This window comes from Eriocheir sinensis, chromosome 22 (genome assembly GCF_024679095.1).
Source record: "Eriocheir sinensis breed Jianghai 21 chromosome 22, ASM2467909v1, whole genome shotgun sequence".
Lineage (NCBI taxonomy): Eukaryota > Metazoa > Arthropoda > Malacostraca > Decapoda > Varunidae > Eriocheir > Eriocheir sinensis.
The window spans coordinates 451453-471452 of NC_066530.1; the positions used below are offsets into that span (position 1 = coordinate 451453).

The window sequence follows — 20000 nt, forward strand, 5'->3', positions numbered from 1 at the left end:
ATCACTTGTTTCTCCTTCCACGCCTCCCTTACCTTAATTAATTTCGAGTTATTGATGTTACCTGGCTGCCCTACCTACATCTTACCTATCGGCTTGTCTTCCCTTGTCTTTCTATCCCTCCCTAGCCTCCACTTTCCTCATTACCTCCCTTCCCTTGCCTTAGTTTCTTCAGTTCACTTCCCTCTTTCACGCATAAAAAGTATAGGTGTTGTGGGAAAGGAGTGATAGAAGGGAAGAAGAAAGGAAGGAATAGGAGGAAGACAGAATGGAAGAAAAGAAGGAATTGAAGGAAGAAAGAAATGAGGAAGGAATATAAGGAGGAAGAAAGAATATAAGGAATAGGAGGAAGACAGAATGGAAGAAAGGAGGAATTGGAGGAAGAAAGAAAATAGGGAATAGAAGGAAGACAGAATGGAAGAAAGGAGGAATTGGAGGAAGAAATGAGGAAGAATTATAAGGAGGAAAAAAGAAAAGAAGGAATAGGAGGAAGAACAAAGAACGGGTGAATAAAGGAATGAAGAAAGAAAGAGAAAGAAAATAAAGCAGAGAAGGAATAAGACAAAAAAAAAATGCATGAAGGCCAAAAGAAAAAGTGTAAAAAAAAATAAAATAGGAATGGAAATCAGGCGAAGAAAAGAAAAAAAAAAGAAAAAAAAATAGCCCTTGAATCAGATACCCCCCCCCCCCCCCCAGCAAGAAAGGAACACGAGGAGGACGGGAGGGAGGAGGAGGAGGAGGAAGAAAATGGAGGAAAGGGAGCAAAGGAAGGAAGGGAGGGAGGAAGGAAGGGAGAAGGGTCAGCCGCACATCATAACCACTATAAATAAATGTCAGGAAAGGAGCATTGACTGACCGTGGCTGGTCAGGGAGAGAGAGAGAGAGAGAGAGAGAGAGAGAGAGAGAGAGAGAAGTACATATTACTATCATCCTATTTTACTATCTTTCTGCACACACACACACATATACCTACGCACAGACATGCTGATTCTCTCTCTCTCTCTCTCTCTCTCTCTAACGGGACTCTGATGGAAGCAAAATTGTAAAGAAAGTGTAGGGTGCGGAAGAGGAGGAGGAGGAGGAGGCAAAAAGGATGATAAATGAAGAGTGATGAAGAGGAAGAGAAGGGGAGCGAAAGGAGAGAGAGAGAGAGAGAGAGAGAGAGAGAGAGAGAGAGAGAGAGAGAGAGAGAAAAGGGGAGGGGTAGAGTGAAAAAGACTACTGCTGCTACTTTTCCTCCTCCTCCTCCTCCTCCCCCTCCTCCTCCTTAAAGGAGTAAAGAAGTAGCTTAAAGAAGTAAATTTATTCAGCCTAACAAAACGAAGAATGCGAGGCGATCTAATAGAAGTGTTTAAAATGTTTAAAGGATTCAGTGATATTAATGCGGAAGATTACAATTGATCGATCAAATAGAACAAGAAGAAATCACAATTTGAAGATAAGTGGTAAAAGATTCTCGTCGCACGAAGCCAAACACTTTTTCTTCAATCGAGTTGTTAATGCTTGGAACTCTCTTCCCTGTGATGTCGTTGATAGTACAACAGTTACGGCTTTTAAGAATAGATTTGACAAGTGTTTTGAATCCAACCAGCAACTTAGATATTACTCATTGTCGTAATAACGTTAAGTTCTTTCGAATACTGGTGTCCTTGTCCGCTTTTATCGCCCGGTTAATGGTAGCAGTAATGGTAGTTCTTTCCTCTTTCCTACGTAATTTCCATGCTGCATGGTTCTTTTTCCTTTCCTGCCAGCTTTGGCTGGAGGGATGGGGGGGGGTGGCGAGGAGCCTTCACCTTTGCTGTCCTTCATCTTCCACCTTTGATTAGATAGTTAGTGTAGCTTGTCACAAACAGCCTCGTAAGGACCAGCAGGTCTGTTGTTGTTTGTTCTTCCTTTGCGTTCCTCCTCTTCCCCCTCCCTTTCCTCCTCCTCCTCCTCCTCCCTGATTGTCACTTCAATTCGGTCACAATTTCTGAAGAAGATTGGATGGAGGTGGTGCTTGCTTCCTCCTCCTCCTCCTCCTCTTTCTTTACTTCTCCTCTAGTTCCCTGCCAGCACCATCTATCTCCATATACAACTTTTATTTCTTCTTCTTCTTCCTCCTCCTCCTTTCCTCTTCTTCTTCCTCCTCCTCCTCCTCCGCCCTTTCACTCTACTTCACAAAATTCAATAGCAAAAAATGTTGTTTAAAAATTTACGAGAGAGAGAGAGAGAGAGAGAGAGAGAGAGAGAGAGAGAGAGAGAGAGAGAGAGAGAGAGAGAGAGAGAGAGAGAACCACATATAGGCCTAACTGTCCCTTCTTTCTTTCTCCCCTCTTTCCCTCCTTCCCTCTCTTCCATAATAGAAGAGGAGGAAGAAGAAGAAGAGGAAGAAGAAGAGGAAGAAGAAAAGGAGGAGGTCGAAGTAGTGAAGGTGGAGAAAGAAGACGAAGATGTAAAATAATAATGATGATAATAATAATAATAATAATAATAATAATAAAATAATGAGAAAAAAAACTTTGTGAAGGAAATTATGGAGCTAAGAAAGGATTAGAGTCATTAGAGGATGAATAAGAGGAGGAGGAGGAGGAGGAGGAGGAGGAGCATACGAATAAGAATAACAATAAAAAGAAGATAGTGAAGAAGATGAAGTAGAAGAAGTTAGCTGTAATAGAAATGAAGGCGGTAGGAAAGGATGAGAAAGAAGAGGAGACGTAGAAGATAAAAGAAGAGAAAGACGTCGATATGTGGTGGTGGTGGTGGTGATTGTGGTGATGGTGGTAGTGGTGGTGGTGGTGATGATTGTTGGTGATGGTGGTGGTGGTGGTGGTGGTGGTGATGATTGTTGGTGATGGTGGTGGTGGTGGTGGTGGTGGTGATGATTGTTGGTGATGGTGGTGGTGGTGGTGGTGGTGGTGATGATTGTTGGTGATGGTGGTGGTGTTGGTGGTGGTGATGGTGGTAGTGTTGGTGGTGGTAGGTGGTGGTGTTAAAGGTAGTGGTGAAGTTGTTGTTGTTAGTGGTGGTGGTGATGATCGTGGTGGTGGTGGTGGTGGTCAAAGTAGAGGTAGTGGTAGTGGTGGTGGTGGTGGTGATGGTAGTCGAAATAGGTGGTGGTGGTGGCCAAAGTAGAGGTAGTGGTAGTGGTGGTGGTGATGGTCGTTAATGGTCGTGGTGGTGGTAGTGGTGGTGAAGTTGTGGTAGTGGTGATGATAGTGGTGGTGGTGGTAGTGGTGGTGGTGGTGGTGATGGTAATGGTGGTGGTGGTCAAGTTAATGGTCGTGGTAGTCGTGGTAGTGGTAGCGGTGGTGGTGGTAATGATGGTGATGGTAGTGGTGGTGGTGGTAGTGGTGGTGATGGTGATGGTAGTGGTGGTGGTAGTCAAGTTAATGGTCGTGGTAGTTGTGGTGGTGGTGATGGTGGTAGTGGTGGTGAAGTTGTGGTAGTCGTGGTAGTGGTGATGGTAGTGGTGGTGGTGGTAGTGGTGGTGGTGGTGATGGTAGTGGTGGTGGTAGTCAAGTTAATGGTCGTGGTAGTTGTGGTGGTGGTGATGGTGGCAGTGGTGGTGAAGTTGTGGTAGTCGTGGTAGTGGTGGTGGTGGTGGTGATGGTGATGGTAAAGGTGGTGGTGGTGGTGATGGTGGTGAAGTGTAGTCGTGGTGAAGGGTGTGATGTTGGCGGTGGGTGGTGGTAGTGGTGGTGGTTTTGGTGGTGATGGTAGTGGTGGTGGTGGTAGTGGTAGTGGTGGTGGTAGTGGTGGTGGTGATGGTAGTGGTAGTGGTGGTCAAATTAATGGTCGTGGTGGTCGTCGTGGTGGTGGTGGTTGTGGTGAAGTTAATGGTTGTGGTAGTCGTGGTAATGGTGATGGTAGTGGTGGAGGTGGTCACGTTAAAGGTCGTGGTGGTGGTGGTGGTGGTGGTGGTGGCGGCGGTCGTCGGGCGGTCCAAACATTCATCTTGTTAATGGCCCGGCCTTTTGTGCCCCGGAAGCTTCACTTTTTCCTGAATTTGTGTCACCGAGGACGGATCACAAATTAATCACGCCGACAGACAGTTGACAATCGATAGCAGGGAGGGTAAATAGGGAGGAGGGGGAGGAGGAGGAGGAAGAGGAGGGGAGGGAAGAAGGGGTGAGAGGGGGGCGGAAGGAAGGGAACGAAAAAAGAGGGGAGGAGGAGGAGGAGGAGGAGGAGGAGGAGGAGAAAGGGGTGAGTTCTGAAAGTAAAGAAAGCAAGAGGAATGGAAAAAGGAAGAGGTCGAGACAGCTAAAGGAGGAGGAGGAAGACTGGATGGAAAGCAAGAGGGATGGAAGGAAAAAGAGGAAAAAAGAGAGGGCGACACAGTAAAAAAAAAGGAAGAGGAAGAGGAGGAGGACGAGGAGGGGGTGGAGGAAGAGGAGGAGGAGGACTGGAAGGAAAGCAAGAGGGATGGAAGGGAAGAAAGGAAAAAAGAGGAGGCCGACACAGTAAAGGGAGGAGGAGGAGGAGGAGGAGGAGGAGGAGGAGAAATACAGCTTTACATAATCCCCTAAAATATATTGCTCATTTAATGCCGATATTTCCACATTTCCCCTTTCTCTCTCTCTCTCTCTCTCTCTCTCTCTCTTGCTAATGGAGGTAAGACTTTCTTCTCACGATGATTGATGATAATGATAGAGAGGTAGAGGAGGAGGAGGAGGAGGAGGAGGAGGAGGAGGAGGAGGAGGAGGAGGAAAATTATAAGAAACAGAAAGAATTTAAAACTTGAGAAAAATGAATAAGTTACGATAAGAGAGAGAGAGAGAGAGAGAGAGAGAGAGAGAGAGAGAGAGAGAGAGAGAGAGAGAGAGAGAGAGAGAGAGGAGAGAGAGAGAGAAGAAGGAGGAAGAGCTGGTCAAGGGAGGAAAGGAGGAAGAAGGAAGAGGAAGAGGAGGAAGGAGAAGGAGGAAGAGGAGGAGGAAGAAGGAATGAAAGGAAGGAAGAATTAAACTGTTTCCCGTAAATTTGGTTATAAGTTCACTCCTATTTATTTTCTTGTCCTTTTCTTTGTTTTTCCTCAAGGCGACGTGACAGGGATGAACACTGACGCAACGCCTAAGTCAGTGTAAACCCCAAAACACTTCCTTCTCGTTAATGATTTCTCTTTTTTTTATGTACTTCTGTTCCTTTACAAGTCTAACCCAATATCCTTCATCAATACAACCCTCTATATATGTTTTTTTTCAACCCGACTACGTTTTTTTTTTTAGCTCAACTATATTGTTATTTTTTTCAGGGTATGGGATTCGAACTTTGTCCAGGGCCGCCAGTTCCGCCAGGGGGGCCGTTTTCCAATACTTTTAGTCATGTTCTAAACTTGGCTCGCGTCACCCGATTTTACGGCGTGAAGGGCGGCGTTAAATTGAGTTTCGCGGGGAAGTGGCTGTGATAGCGGTGGCCGGAGGGTGGCGGCGGGGCGGCTCTGAGGCTGCCCCGTGAACCCTGTGTTATAGGCTGACCCGGCAGTGTGGACGTGAGGTTAGAACGAGCTCGGTAAAGGGTGAAGGGTGACGTTCGGTAAAATTGAGAGGCTGGACAAGACTGGATCATACATTTTCATGCATTTCAGGGCTCACACGCACCCTCCTCGATAAAAAAATATGAAGTGTTGTTTGTGGAGTAGTTTAAGGCCTGTTGATATAGTGTGGCAGGCTTCTACCTTGGACGATACACCCCACCCTCCTCGATAAAGCCTTCGTAGGGGTTTGTGTGTATTTCCAAGGGTAGTTTTTGGGCCTGTTGATAGTTTGGCAAGGCTTCTATACCTTGAACGATACACACACCCACACCCTCACTCGATAAAGCCTTCGTAGGGGTTTGTGTGTATTTCCAAGAGTAGTTTTTTGGGCCTGTTGATAGTTTGGCAAGGCTTCTATACCTTGAACGATACACACACCCACACCCTCACTCGATAAAGCCTTCGTAGTGGTGTGTGTGTATTTCCAAGGGTAGTTTTTGGGAACGAGATATACACTTATGAGAACCCGACGTAAGTTCATTGTGACCTTTGGAAATAATGTTGTGAGAGCCTAGAGGGTCTCAAAATATGGACCCGGGCTGTGAGGTTAGAAAGAGCTCGGTAAATGGTGAAGGGTGAGTTTTGGTAATACTGGTAGGTTGGCGATAGGTTGGGGGAGGTTAGGACGTTGAGTAAGGCTGTGAAGAAGGGTTAAGAGGATAGGAAAGAAGGGGAAAGAGGAGAAAAGAAGGGGAAAGAGGAAAGAGGCTACAGAATACGAAAGGTTACAAGACTGAGTAATGCTGAGAGGAAGGGTTAAGAAGATAGGAAAGAGGCTATAACAACGTTGCCAGATTGTCGTACTCAGCCGCTTATATATCACGACTTCCTACCCCCAAAACTGTCTTCTGGGCTCCACTAACGAAACTCTTTTATAGTTATCGTTAAAAGAGTTAGATCCTGATGTTTCTAGGCAATAGTTAGGCGTCAGAAACCGGTAAATACTATGCTCTGAGTACGACAATCTGGCAACGGTTACGAGGCTGAGAGGATAAGGGAAAGTAGAAGAAAGGAGGAAGAACGGGAAAGGGAGGAAACGGGAAGGGGAGGAAACGGGAAGGGGAGGAAACGAAAGGTTATAGTTTTGGGAAGGTTCGTGGACAATACATTATGCACATTCTGTTTTCCGCCGGTCCGTATCTACTAAAATTAAGGAGTAAACTAAATGAACCAACACATTTTCCAATAGCCTAGTCAACGCAAAAGTGGTCATTCGTGAAGGTTTTGCGTGTACGAGAAACAATACTAATACATTCTTTTTGTTCCCCATCACTCTTGTACTAAAATCAAAGAATAAACTAAATATACCAATACTAAATATACCAAAGGTTCGTGGACAATAGGCTATATTATGCACATTGTTTCCCCCAGTCCGTACTCCGTATATACTGAAATTAACGAGTAAAATAAATGAAGCAACAGAGAGATTTTCCAGTAGCCTAGTCAACGCAAAAGTGGTAATTCGTTAAGGTTTTGAGTGTACGAGAAACAATACTAATACATTCTTTTTGCTTCCCATCACTGGAAAATATATTATGCACATTCTGTTTTCCCCCGGTCCGTATCTACTAAAATTAAGGAGTAAACTAAATGAACCAACAGACATCTTCCAATAGCCTAGTCAACGCAAAAGTGGTCATTCGTGAAGGTTTTGCGTGTATGAGAAAGTATACTAACACATTCTTTTTGCTCCCCATCACTCTTGTACTAAAATCAAAGAATAAACTAAATATACCAATACTAAATATACCAAAGGTTCGTGGACAATAGGCTATATTATGCACATTGTTTCCCCCAGTCCGTATATACTGAAATTAACGAGTAAACTAAATGAAGCAACAGAGAGATTTTCCAGTAGCCTAGTCAACGCAAAAGTGGTCATTCGTGAAGGTTTTGAGTGTACGAGAAACAATACTAATACATTCTTTTTGCTCACCATCACTCTTGTACAAAATCAAAGAATAAACTAAATAATACCAACAGAGACCTTTTCCAATAGCCTAGTACACTTAACGCTACACACAACGCACGCAAAAAAAGGGAATTCTGTGTGTGAGAAACAAGGTAATCTTTTTCTCATTGTTCCTCTTCTTCTAAAACTAACGAATATACGAAATACACCAATAGACCTTTCCTAATAGCCTAGTCAACGCAAAAGTGGTCATTCGTGAAGGTTTTGCGTGTACGAGAAACAATACTAATAGTACATTCTTTTTGCTCACCATCCTTCTTGTACTAAAATCAAAGAAGTAAACTAAATATACAAATACAATAGCCTAGTTCACTCCACGCTACACACAACGCACGCAAAAAAGGGAATTCTGTGTGTGTGAGAAACAAGGTAATCTTTTTCTCATTGTTCCCATTCTTCTAAAACTAACGAATATACGAAATACACCAATAGACCTTTCCTAATAGCCTGTACACTTAACGCTACACACAACGCACGCAAAAAAGGAGTTCTGTGTGTATGAGAAACAAGGTAATCTTTTTCTCATTGTTCCCCTTCTTCTAAAACTAACGAATATACGAAATACACCAATAGACCTTTCTCAATAGCCTCATCCACTACAACCTACACCCAATCCACGCAAACGAGGGGTCTTGCGTGAGGATTTTGCGTATGCGTGAAACAATATCAGTACTTTCTTTTTTTCCTTTTCCTCTTTTTCTACAGCAGTTAAATAGTAAACAAAATAAACCAATATGACCCTTTCCCAGTAGCCTCATCTTCACGCTACACACAACGCACGCAAACGAATGGTCTTGCGTGAGTGGGTTTGCGTGTGCAGAGTCAGAGCTAATCTGGTAGCGACCTGCAGACCGAGGGAACAGCGCTGGGCGGTATCAGACCCTTCCGCCTCTAGCATCAACTATTCTTAAAGACCGAAAGCCAGATCACTCGGGTACTAGTGAGTGTTCTTCTTCGTTCACGGTACAGAAGAAAGGTCAAACTAACACCTGGGTCATGGAACTACCCCTGGAAATGCCCACAACTCCTACGAAGGCCTTATATAAGTGTGTGCTTGGCCGCTGAAATGTTTGAGAATATGAGTGCCTTGCCTTTTCTCTCCTTCCCTCTCGCTTCCTGCCTCCTTCCCGTCGTTGGCCCTTTAATTATCTCGTCTCTGAAGGAAGGGAGAAGGGAAAAGGGAGGGAGGAAAGGGGAGAGAGAGGAGGAGAAGGAGGGAAGAGAGAGGGGGAAGGAGGAGAGTCAGTCAGTTAGTCAGTAAATCAGTCAATTAGTCAAGCAGTCAGTCAGTTAGTTAGTTAGCCAGTCAGTCAGTCATCTAATCAGCCAAACAGCAATTCATTCATTATTTCATTTGATAAGTCAGGAATTCAGTCAGTTAACCGTTCAGTTAACCAACCATTCAGCCAGTGAGTACACCAGTCAGTCAGTCAGGAAGTTAGCAAGTCAACCATTCAGGCAGCAGATCAGTCAGTCAGCAACTCAATCGTTCAGTGAGTTTTCCATCCAGTCATTCAGCAAACCAGTCAGCCTTCATACAATCTAAACATCTCCCTTCATACCGTCACCCAGTCAGTCAGTCAGTCTTCAATACACTCTAAACATCCCTCTTCTTACCGTCTCTTCCTCTCTTTCTGTTCTCGCCCGCCATCTCAGCATCCTCCAACATCCTCTTGGCGCCGAGATGAGAGTCTGGAAAGAAAATAAAGGAAGATATAAAACCAGGTCAACCGGAGACACATAAAGCAGTAGTAGTAGTAGTAGTAGTAGTAGTAGTAGAAGTAGTAGTAGTAGTAGTAGTAGTCGTTTTGTCAGGTCTAAATATGTTTGTCTTGTCTTTATAACTGTCTTTTTTGTTACTTTTTTTTATCTAGTTAATTTTAAAAGTCTTCCTCTTCGTCTTTTATATTTTACATCTTCTTTTCCTTCCTTCTTTCTTTTTTCCGTTTCTTATTTTTGTTTCTCCCTTTTCTCCTCTTCATCCTACTTTTTCCTCTACTTTCTCCTCTTTTCAAGTTTTCCTTTTACTCTTCCATTTATTTTATTTATTTTTCTCCTACCTTTATTTTACTTATTCTTTTTATATTTCTCCTCCTTCTCTTTCCTCTGTGTGTGTGTGTGTGGGTGTTTTTGTGTGCGTGCGTGCGAGCCTGTAATTCTTCTTCTTTGTGTCTAGTCGGTTTGTGTCATAAGTCAGTATTTGGAAGGATTCTGGACTTTATAAACCTTTCCCATAAGTTACCCCTAGAAAGACTGACGAGGGGCGCACAGCTTACTAAGTCTCTCCGCCTCGTCCGTCTTAAAAGAGTTACCCCGTGAAAATAAGGAGAGCGATCCATTTTCTTTCTCCCTTTGTCTTCGTCGGTTTTGCAAGAACTCCGAAAGATGGCGCAGTAAGTTACCTCACACTCACACACACACATACACATACACACACACACACACACACACACACACACACACACACAGAATAAGTGGGAAGGTAAAAAATTAGATGTATAAGAAAAGTGGGAGAAAAGAAGTGCATAAGAGAGAACAGGAAGAGGAGTACAGGAAAAGGAGAGGCGGAGGAAAGAAACAGGAAGAGGAGAGAAGAAAATAGAAGGAACGGGAAGGGGAAGGGACTAGGGTGGGAAGGGAAAAGGGAGGGGAGGGGAGGGAGTGGAAGGGAAGGAAAAGAAAGCTGAATTTATATTTAAGGGAGACGAAGGGAAGAAAAGGAGGGAGGGGAAAGAAAGAGAAAGAAGGAGGAAAGGAAAAGGAAAGAAAAGAATGAAAGGATAAGGGAAGATAATGAGAAAAAAAGGAGGATGAGGGGGACTCGGAAAAAAGAGAGGAAGAGGAAGGTAAATGAGAAAAAGAAAATATGATGAAAGAGAAGAAGGGGAATAGGGGAACGGTTAAAGAAGGGGAAGAAGAGAGGAAGGGTTGAGAAGGGGGGAGGGGAAATACAACCACATAACCAATTTAGGCGAGTCAAGAACTCTTTAAACAACGAGGGGATGGAAAGGGGACGAGGGGAAGGGGAGGAGGAGGAGGAGGGAGGAGGAGGAAGAGGGAAGGAAAGGAGGAAGGGAGTCGTTTAGTCGTCTGCTTTAACGAACGACCTTGAACGACCAAGGAAGGAAAGGGAAGGAAGGGAGGAGCAAAGAGGAGGGAGGAAAAGGAGGGAGGGGAAGGAAGGAAGGAGGGGAAGGGAAGGGAGGAAGGGAAGGCATGGAAAGGAAGTGGAAGGGGGAATGAGAGAGAGAGAGAGAGAGAGAGAGAGAGAGCCAGATGCGGTCATAAAAAGTTAGTGTTTTGGTCTCTGCACACACACACACACACACACACACTATGTCAATGTCAGAGCTTTACATAATTTTTCTAACTCTCTCTCTCTCTCTTGACTGCGAATTTCCTACCAGAAGACCTCACCAAGCTACAGGAATGGATCAAAAAGTGTCTGCTACAATTCAATGAAGAAAAATGTAAAGTCCTGCGCCTTGGGAGGGGATATCCAGCATACCAATACCACATGGGAAACACTCCACTCTCCACCACAGAGGCAGAGAAAGACTGTATGTTATCAGGCTACCAGTGAGAGCTAAAGTCGTTCCAATCGTAGCAGACGGGTTAATATTGCCCATATTGAAGCCCTTTACCAATTTATAAGCTTCGATCAAGTCTCCTCGCACCCTTTGCCCTCTAGAGAAAGCAAATATAAGGAAACGAAGAAGAATAGAGAAGACTAAAAAATGGAAACGAGGAAAAAAACGGGAAAAAGATGAAAATGAGAAAATGATAAGTTGAAAAAATAGCAACAAGGAAAATAAAGGAAATTGATCAGAAAATGAGAACAGTTGGAAAACATGGGAAGAAAATAAGATGAAAGTCGGGAAAAAAGAAAAAAAGTCCAGAATGAGAAAAAAATAGTTATGGTAAAAATATAAGAAAATGATGCGAGATGGAAAAGGAAAAGGAAAAAAACGGGAAAAACAGGAAAAAACGGGAAAATAAGATGAAAGACGGGAAAGAGGCAAAAATGAGTCCAGAATGAGAAAAAAAATAGTAATGGCAAAAAATATTGGGAAAATGATACGAACTGGAAGAGGAAAAGGGAAAAAAAGGGAAAAAAACGGGAAAACAAGATGAAATTTTGGGAAAAAAAAAGGCAAAACTGAGTCCAGAATCAGAAAAAAAAAATAATGGCAAAAAGATAAGAAAATGACACGAGGTGGAAACGGAAAAGAAAAAACAGGAAAATAATACAGAGTCAGGAAAAGAGGGTAAAATGAGTCCGGAATCAGAAAAAAATTGGTAATGAAGTCAATTATGCAGCAAGATCATTAAAAGTTCAGCGATTTAATGAGGAAGATTAAAGAGATGAAAGTTTATGAGACTATTAATGACTGAGAGAGAGAGAGAAAAGGATGAAGGAAGGACAGGAAGAAAGGAAGGGCATGAGAAGGGAAAGGAAGAGAGAGAGAGTATTCTCTCCTCTTCTTTATCTTCCTCTTTGATTTTCTCTTTGTCCCTCCTCTTGTCCTCCTCCTCCTTCCTCTTCTTTTCTTTTCTTCTTCCTCTCCTCCTCCTCCTTCTCCTTCTCCCTAATTTTATCTTTCCTCCCAAGTATATCTTATTCAGGTTCAAATCTCTCTCTCTCTCTCTTACAAATTTTAAAAGTTGCTCTCTTTATCTTCATGTTCTCTCTCTCTCTCTCTCTCCTTTCCTTTCAAGAACAGCGTGTGGGAGAAAACAAGGAAGAGAAGGTGGAGGTGGAGGAGGAGGAGGAGGAGGAGGAGGAGGAAAGGGGGAGGAGGGAAGGAAAATAGCCATAGCAAATACGGAAGACCATTAATCATCTTGGGAGGAGGAGGAGGAGGAGGAGGAGGAGGAGGAGTAATAGTAGAAAGAGGAGTCGGAGGAGGCAAGGTTAGGGAGGCATTAAGGAACGAAAGAGGAGGAGGAGGAGGAAGAGGAGGAGGAATAGTTGAAAGAGGAAAGGTTAGGGAAGAATTAAGGAACGAAAGAGGAGGAGGAGGAGGAGGAGGAGGAGAAAGAAGAAGAGGAGGAGGAGGAGGATAATTAAAGGGGAAGAAGAATAAGAGGAAGAAATATGAGAATGAATGTATAATAATGTATAATAATGAATAGATGGAACAACAACAACAACAATAATAATAATAATAATAATAATAATAATAATAATAATAATAATAATAATAATAATAATAATAAGTAAATAAAATACAAAAAAGAAAAAAAAGAAAAAATATTAAAATTGTTATCATGCCCAAAGCTACTGCTTTCTCTCTCTCTCTCTCTCTCTCTCTCTCTCTCTCTCTCTCTCTCTCTCTCTCTCCGCATTGCTGGCTTAAGACGTTGTGTATTTCCTCAACAGCAATGCGTCGTGTGTGCGTGTGTGTGTGTGTGTGTGTGTGTGTGTGTGTGTGTGTGTGTGAGTAAATATTTGCATGACTGTTTTTACTCTCTTTCTCTTTCTCTCATTATTTTCTCTACACATATATTCTGATGATAGACTAGGAAGAAGAAGAAGAAGAAGAAGAAGAAGAAGAAGAAGACGAAGACGAAGAAGAAGAAAGAGAAGAATATGGTGAAGAAGGAAAAGATGAAGAAAAAAATAAAATAGAAGCAAAAAAAATAGAGAAGAAAAAAGATGAAGAAAATGAAGAAGAAAGAGAAGAAGAGGATAAGATGAAAAAAATAGGAAGAAAAAGCAGATGAAAAAAGAAGAGAAAACGAAAAAAAAAAAAGATAGAAGAAGAAAAGACATTAATGGATTGAGTTAAACTTTTGTGAGATCATTACTCAATATATTTAATGCTCTCTCTCTCTCATATGAACCAGAGAGAGAGAGAGAGAGAAAGAAAGAGAGAAGAAAGAAGAAAGAAAGAGAGAGAGAGAGAGAATTGAAACAAAGAAATAAATGAAAAAGAACAATGAGAGAGAGAGACCTGCAAGTCATAGGGGCGCGTAACACCTGGCTCAATCAGCTCGTCCCGTCACCTGGGTGGAAAAAAGAAAAAAAAAAAAAAAGGTGTGCTGGGGCCTTGCGGAGAAGTCTCTCTCTCTCTCTCTCTCTCTCTTCTAATTTCTCTCTCTCTCTCTCTCTGATGACTGTAAAATTCTGAAGGAGGAGGAGGAGGAGGAGGAGGAGGAGGAGGAGGAGGAGGAGGAGGAGGAGCAGGAGGATGAGGAGGAGGAGGAGGAGGAGGAGGAGGAGGAAGAGGAGGAGGAGGAGGAGGAAGAGGTGGGGACTTTAGAGTGAGTCCACAGTTCTCTCTCATGTCGCTCTCATCTGTGTTTAACTTGCAAAATAAAGAAAGAAGAAAGAAAATATACCTTGTCATCCTGTTGAGAGAGAGAGAGAGAGAGAGAATATTTACAGGTATCAGACTTGTATTTCTTTTCTGTTTATTTTTTTGTGTATATTTTGCAAAGACAAAAGAAAGAAAAAAGGAGGAACAAATATAATCAACAACGAACAATTAAAAAAAGAAAAATCATTCAATATTCTTTCCCATACCTCCTTTCTTTCCTTCTTCCTTCTCTAAACTTTCCTTCCATTAATCATCATTAAACAAAGAAAAAAAAAAAAAAAAAAAAACTCGACAATTTTCCTTCAGTTGAGAACTTTTACATTACAATGGAGAGAGAGAGAGAGAGAGAGAGATAAGTAAAGATAAATAGAAAAGTATAAAGATAAGTAAAGACAGAAAATTCGGAGTAAGAGAGAAAATGATACAATAATGATGAGAGAGAGAGAGAGAGAGAGAGAGAGAGACCCACACACTTCGCATACTAAAGTTTTAAAGCATGAACTTGAGAGGAGAAGGAGGATGAGGAGGATGAGGAAGAAGAGGAGGAGGAGGAAGAGGAGGAGGAGGAGGAGGAGGAGGAAAACAAAACAATAAAAGCAAAAACAAAATTACTGAAGCTAAAAAAGTAAATTCAAGAGCTTTCAAGTCTCTCTCTCTCTCTCTCTCTCTCTCTCTCTCTCTCTCTCTGCTCTGGGGGAGAGAGCAGAGGTCATTGCCTGAGCGAGAGGAGGAGGAGGAGGAGAAAGAGGAGGAGGAGGAGGAGGAGGAGGAGGAGGAGGAGGTTAGAGGTTAAGGAGAGGAAAGAGACGACCTGAAGGTAATCGCTGAGAGAGAGAGAGAGGGATCAAACAAGTGAACAAGAAACTTTTTCTCTCTCTGAAAGAACATTGATCGAGAGGCCTAAGTCTCTCTCTGAGCCTAAAGAAATTCGTCCTGTCACTGTCTTTTATATTACTTTGGGAGAGAGAGAGAGAGAGAGCGCGGATGAGAACCTACGCATAAAAGAAAACGACAGAAACCGATACACACACACACACACACACACACACACACACACACACACACACACACCTGATTATCCTCTCATTAATTAAGGTAGGCAAAAAACAGGTGCGATATATACCTGACTCGCCTCTCGTTAGCAAACACGGTCCACTAAATTCCCGTCATTTGGGGCGACGCGAAATTTAATGCCCACGAAATCCATAAGGGCGAGAATTGGTCCTTTTTAACGTGGAATTTTGAGCCATATTGGAAATTTTTCGGGTGGGATGACAATGTTTCTCTCTCTCTCTCTCTCTCTCTCTCACTCCAAATTTCTCTCTTATCTTTATCTATTTATTTATTTTATACTCTCTCTCTCTCTCTCTCTCTCTCTCTCTCTCTCTCTCTCTCCTTTCTTTTTCTTTTTCTCCTATTATAATTTTTTTTCTCTGTTCATATTTTTCTGTATTTATCTATTTCTACTTATCTCTCTCTCTCTCTCTCTCTCTCTCTCTCTCTCTCTCTCTCTCTCTCATTCACAATTATTCGAATGGAAGGAAGTCGGGATGGAGGAAAAAATTAGCCGCATTCTCTCTCTCTCTCTCTCTCTCTCTCTCTCTCTCTCTCGCTGTTAAATCACGTTTATTCAGGAATTTGTTGATGTTAAACAGATAGAGAAAGAAAGAAAGAAAGAAAGAAAGAAAGAGAGAAAGAAAGAGAAAGAAAGGATCACCGTATGTTATTTTTTTTTTCTTTTCTTTTCTTTCCCTTTTTTTATATATATCTTGGTGTTGTTTAGGCTGAATCTTTTTTTTTTTTTTTTCTTTACGTTCTTCCTCTGTCTTTTGTTTACTTCTCTCTCTCTCTCTCTCTCTCTCTCTCTCTCTCTCTCTCTCTCTTTGTCTTCGCACTTTTTATATTTTCTTTCCTTTCTCGGTTTTTTTCCGTTTTTTTTTTGTTAATCTCCTAATTGCCTTCTGCTTATTCTTTTTATCTTTCTTTCAACCTTTCTTTAACTTCATTTCCTTCCTTCCTTTCTTCTTTATTCCTTTCTTATTTTTCTTCCTTTTCTCTATTTTTCTTCTTTTCCATATTCTTGTCTTCCATCCTTTTTCCTTTCCTCGTTTTCTTCTTCGTCTAATCCTTCTCTTTCATCTCTGCAAAATCCGTCTAAGTTTTCTTCATCTGTGTTTTCAAGCTTCTATCTATATCTGTCTTGTTCTTCGTCTTGTCTTCATCATCTTTGTTTTCTTTGTCTTCTAATTATTCACTTCTCATTTCTCTTTGTTTTCCTCCTTTAATCATCTGTCTTGTTTCCTGCCATCCATTAAGTCCTTTCTCTGTCTTCCTTTGTCTTCTCCTCCACTTCATCATCGTCTTCATGTCTTTCATTATACCATCTGTTCTCTTCCTTTGTTTTCTTCTTATCTCTGTCTTCCATCAAGTTCTTTATCTTGTGTATCTTTGTCATCTCTGTCTTTGTCTTCCTCTGTCTTGTTTTCCTTTGTTTCCTTGTCTAGCGTCCTTGATGTTTGTCTTCATATCCTGTCTTCTGTGTAGCGTGTCTTGATGTTCCTGTCTTCCTCCTTCCCGTATCTCGTTTCTGTCTTCACATGCTATCTTTCTGCATCACAAAATTTCTTCCCCACATCTTCCTTCCTTCTTCCTTTCTTCCCTCCTCCTATATTTCCTTCCTTCCCCCTTTTCCTCTCTTTCTCATTCATTGCTCCCTTCTTCCTTGATCTTCTTGTCTTCATATCCTGTTTTCCTGTCTTACTTTTCTTGCGTTATTTGGTATTTCTGTTTAAATATTCCTCTGTCTACCCTTTCTTAGTCCTCCTGTCTTCCTTCTATTGTCTTCCTTCCATTGTCTTCCTGTCTTACTTGTCTTGGGTTATTTGGCATTTACGTTTTCCTATTTCTCTTTCTACCCTCTCTTAGTCCTCCTGTCCTCCTGTCTTCCTTCTATCGTCTTCAAATCCTGTCCTGTTTTGTCTTCCGTTTTTTTGGTGTTTCTGTTTTCCTATTCCTCTGTCTAGCCTCTCTTAGTTCTCCTGTTTTCCCGTCTCCCTTCTGCTGTCTTACGTCCCTGTCTTCCTGTCTTCATCATGTCTTCCTGTTCTGCCGTTATTTGGTATTTCTGTCTTCTCATTCTTCTGTCTTAGTTCTGTTTTCCCGTCCTTCTACTGTCTTACGTTCCTGTCTTCCTGTCTTCATTGTCCTCCTCCTGTTCACCGTTCTTGGCCCTGTTTTTCTGTTCTCCTTCTCCTTCTAATGTCTTACGCTGCCGTCTTCCTGCCCCGCCTCCAATATCTCCTTCAGCTCCCACACGATTAAGCTGTGGCGGTTTTGATCCTCCAGTGACCTGTGTAAAGCTCCCAGGAAGGCGCCTTAATCCCCCTCCCGAGGCGCCTTTCACCCTTCATCTTCCCGTGCGGTGCCGTGAGTGTGGTCGGCAGTGGATCTTGTGGGAGCCTTGAGTGTAATGAGGGGGCAAGAAGGAGGTGAATTTTGTAAGAAAGAAGGATAGGAAGGAAAAAGAGAAGGGAGCAATAAATGAGAAAGGGAGGAAAGGGGGGGAAGAGGAGGGAGGAGAATTTAGTAAAGGAAGAAGGATAGGAGGGGAAAAAGGGAGAAGGAAGCAATGAATGAGGAAGGGAGGAAGGGGGGGAAGGAGGGAAGGAAATATAGAAGGAGAGAAGAAAAGGGAAAAGGAAGAGGAACGAAGGAAGAAAGGAAATAAAGGAGGAGGAGAGAAGAAAGGGGAAGAGTAAGAGTAAGAAAGGAAGAAGGAAGAGAGGAAATAAAGGAGGAGGAGGGAAGGAAGAAGAAAAGGAAGAATAAGAAAGGAAGAAGGAAGGAAAAAGATAAGGAAGGAAAGTGTGAGGGAAGAAATTTTGTTTATGTGAAAAAAAAAAGACATCATCATCAGCCTCATTATCATCATTCTTGTTTTGCTTATTTTCCTCCTCTTCTTCCTTCTCCTTTTCCAGCTCTCTTTTCCTCCTCCTCCTGCTGTTCCTCCTTTCCCTTCTCTTTCTATCTTCGTCCTCTTTCTCCTCCTCTTAAAAGCACTAAGAGGAGGAGGAAAGAAGAGGGAGAAGGGAAGGAGGGTAGCAGATAGAGGAAGGATGATAGATAGTGATGAAAAGGAAAGTGGAGGAAGAAAATAAGAAGAATAGAAATAGTTGCAGTGGTAGATAGAAGTAGTAGTAGTAGTAGTAGTAGTAAAAAACATTCAACAATACAAATAAATTACATGACTACAAATCCCAAAATCATCAACCTATCAAATAAATAAACAAATAAATAACAAAAACGAAATAAGCGAGTCGGCCATCACCCAAAGCATTAGCACAGAAAGAAAACGGAACCAGACATCAAAAAGACACATTAATCATTGAATTTACTGCTACATTACACCAGGACAGACGACGTTTTCACACCTTTCGTCCTTTTTCCATATTCTTACGTTCGACTTTACACCCATGAGCCTCCCCTATGCCCTGAGCGATGTCTGAAGGGAGTGAGCGAAGATTTAAGAGAACGAAGGAGGGAAAGGGAGAGTGGGAGGGAGAGAGGGAGGGAGAGAGAGGAGGTCTGACTCTGACAATAACAAAGTGTGGGAAGTTTAAGGTGTGGCCATCCGAGAGAGAGAGAGACCCGGATCGATGTTCTCTTCACTGGTTCATCATTAATGTCGTAATGAGACCTGTGCATGCTAGTGTTGTTGTTGTTGTTGTTGTTGGTGGTGGTGGTGGTTGTCTTGTATTCGTCGATTTTTGTTTTTGTATCCATGTTAGAACTGACCGTCTTGCGTATTGTTGTTGTTGTTGTTGTTGTTGTTGATGGTGGTGGTGATGGTTGTCTTGTATTCGTCGATTTTTGTATCCATTTCAGAACTGACCGTCTTGTATATTGTTGTTGTTGGTGGTGGTGGTGATGATAGTGGTGGTGGAGGTAATGGTGATGATGGCGGTGATGATTCTTCCACTACCCTCACCCTCACTAATAGCCGTCAGTCATTATTACCAAACTCAAAATCCATCACAAACTCCTAAAACTCCTTCCCGCCTTCCCTGAATTCCACGTATATACTCCACCTCCCATTATTTGTTTTCCCGTCATATTCACGCTATGCTTTTACTGACAGGAGAAAATTAACATGCTGGACGTGGCCATTAACCCGGAAAAGTGATTCATGGAAGCGCGTATGTACAGACTAATGGTGTTGGAAGTGATGTCAAGGGAACGGCTGCGGAAGGGAGAGCTTGTAATACGTCATTTCTTTTATGATTCTATGTGTGTCTATTCATGCATCAGTCCTATTTTCTGTTTTTTTGTATTATTTTCTTTCTGTCTTGCTTTTTCAATCTCTTCCTTCTCCTTTACGTCTCTATATCTCCTTCCCTTCTTCCTACGTTAGTGTTTTTTTTATATAATTTCTGTGTCTATATTTTTGCATCTGTCCTATTTTCTGTTTTTTTGTATTATTTTCTTTCTGTCTTGCTTTTTCAATCTCTTCCTTCTCCTTTACGTCTCTATATCTCCTTCCCTTCTTCCTACGTTAGTGTTTTTTTTTTTATGTAATTTCTGTGTCTATACTTTTGCATATGTCCTCTTTCCTTCATTCTTCTTTCACTTCTTTCAATGATTGGCTTCTTTCAACCTCTCCCTCCTTCTCGTCTCATTATCTCCTTTCCTTTTCTTCCTACTTCAGTTCTTTTATAATTTCTATGTATCTATTTTTGCATATGTTCTCTTTCCTTCAGTTTTCTATTTTTTCTTTCTATATGACGCTTTTAAACCTCTTCCTCTTTCTTCACGTCACCTCATCTCTTTCCCTGTCTTCCTACTTTAGTTCTTTTATAACCTCGATGTGTCTATACTCTTCCATTTGTTTTCTTTTCTATAGTTTTCTTTTTCTTTCACTTCTTTCTATGACTTGCTTTTTCAACCTCTTCCTCCTTCACCTCTTCGTACTTTCTTCCTTTTCTTCTTCCTTTATTTCTTTTATACCTTCTATGTCTCTATATCATTGCATACGTATGTCCTTTTTTCTTCAGTTTGCTATTTTGTTTTCTTTCTATGGCTTACTTTTTCAACCTCTTCTTCCTCTCTCCTATCTCCTTATCCTCTTCCCTTTCTTCCATCTTTAGTTCTTTTAAAACTTCTATGCTGACATTCTCTTCTTTTTTTCCCCCAGTTT

General features: G+C 41.9%; 1 long non-coding RNA gene across 4 annotated transcripts in view; it reads right to left on the reverse strand.

The window, feature by feature from the left end:
* Nucleotides 1-20000, reverse strand: part of LOC127001877 (uncharacterized) — a 71782-nt gene that overhangs the window by 17634 nt on the left and 34148 nt on the right. For all 4 annotated transcript variants that reach the window (XR_007755492.1, XR_007755493.1, XR_007755490.1 and 1 more), the window contains exon 2: nt 9102-9176. This is a non-coding gene — a long non-coding RNA (uncharacterized LOC127001877). The remainder of the gene's footprint in view (nt 1-9101; nt 9177-20000) is intronic.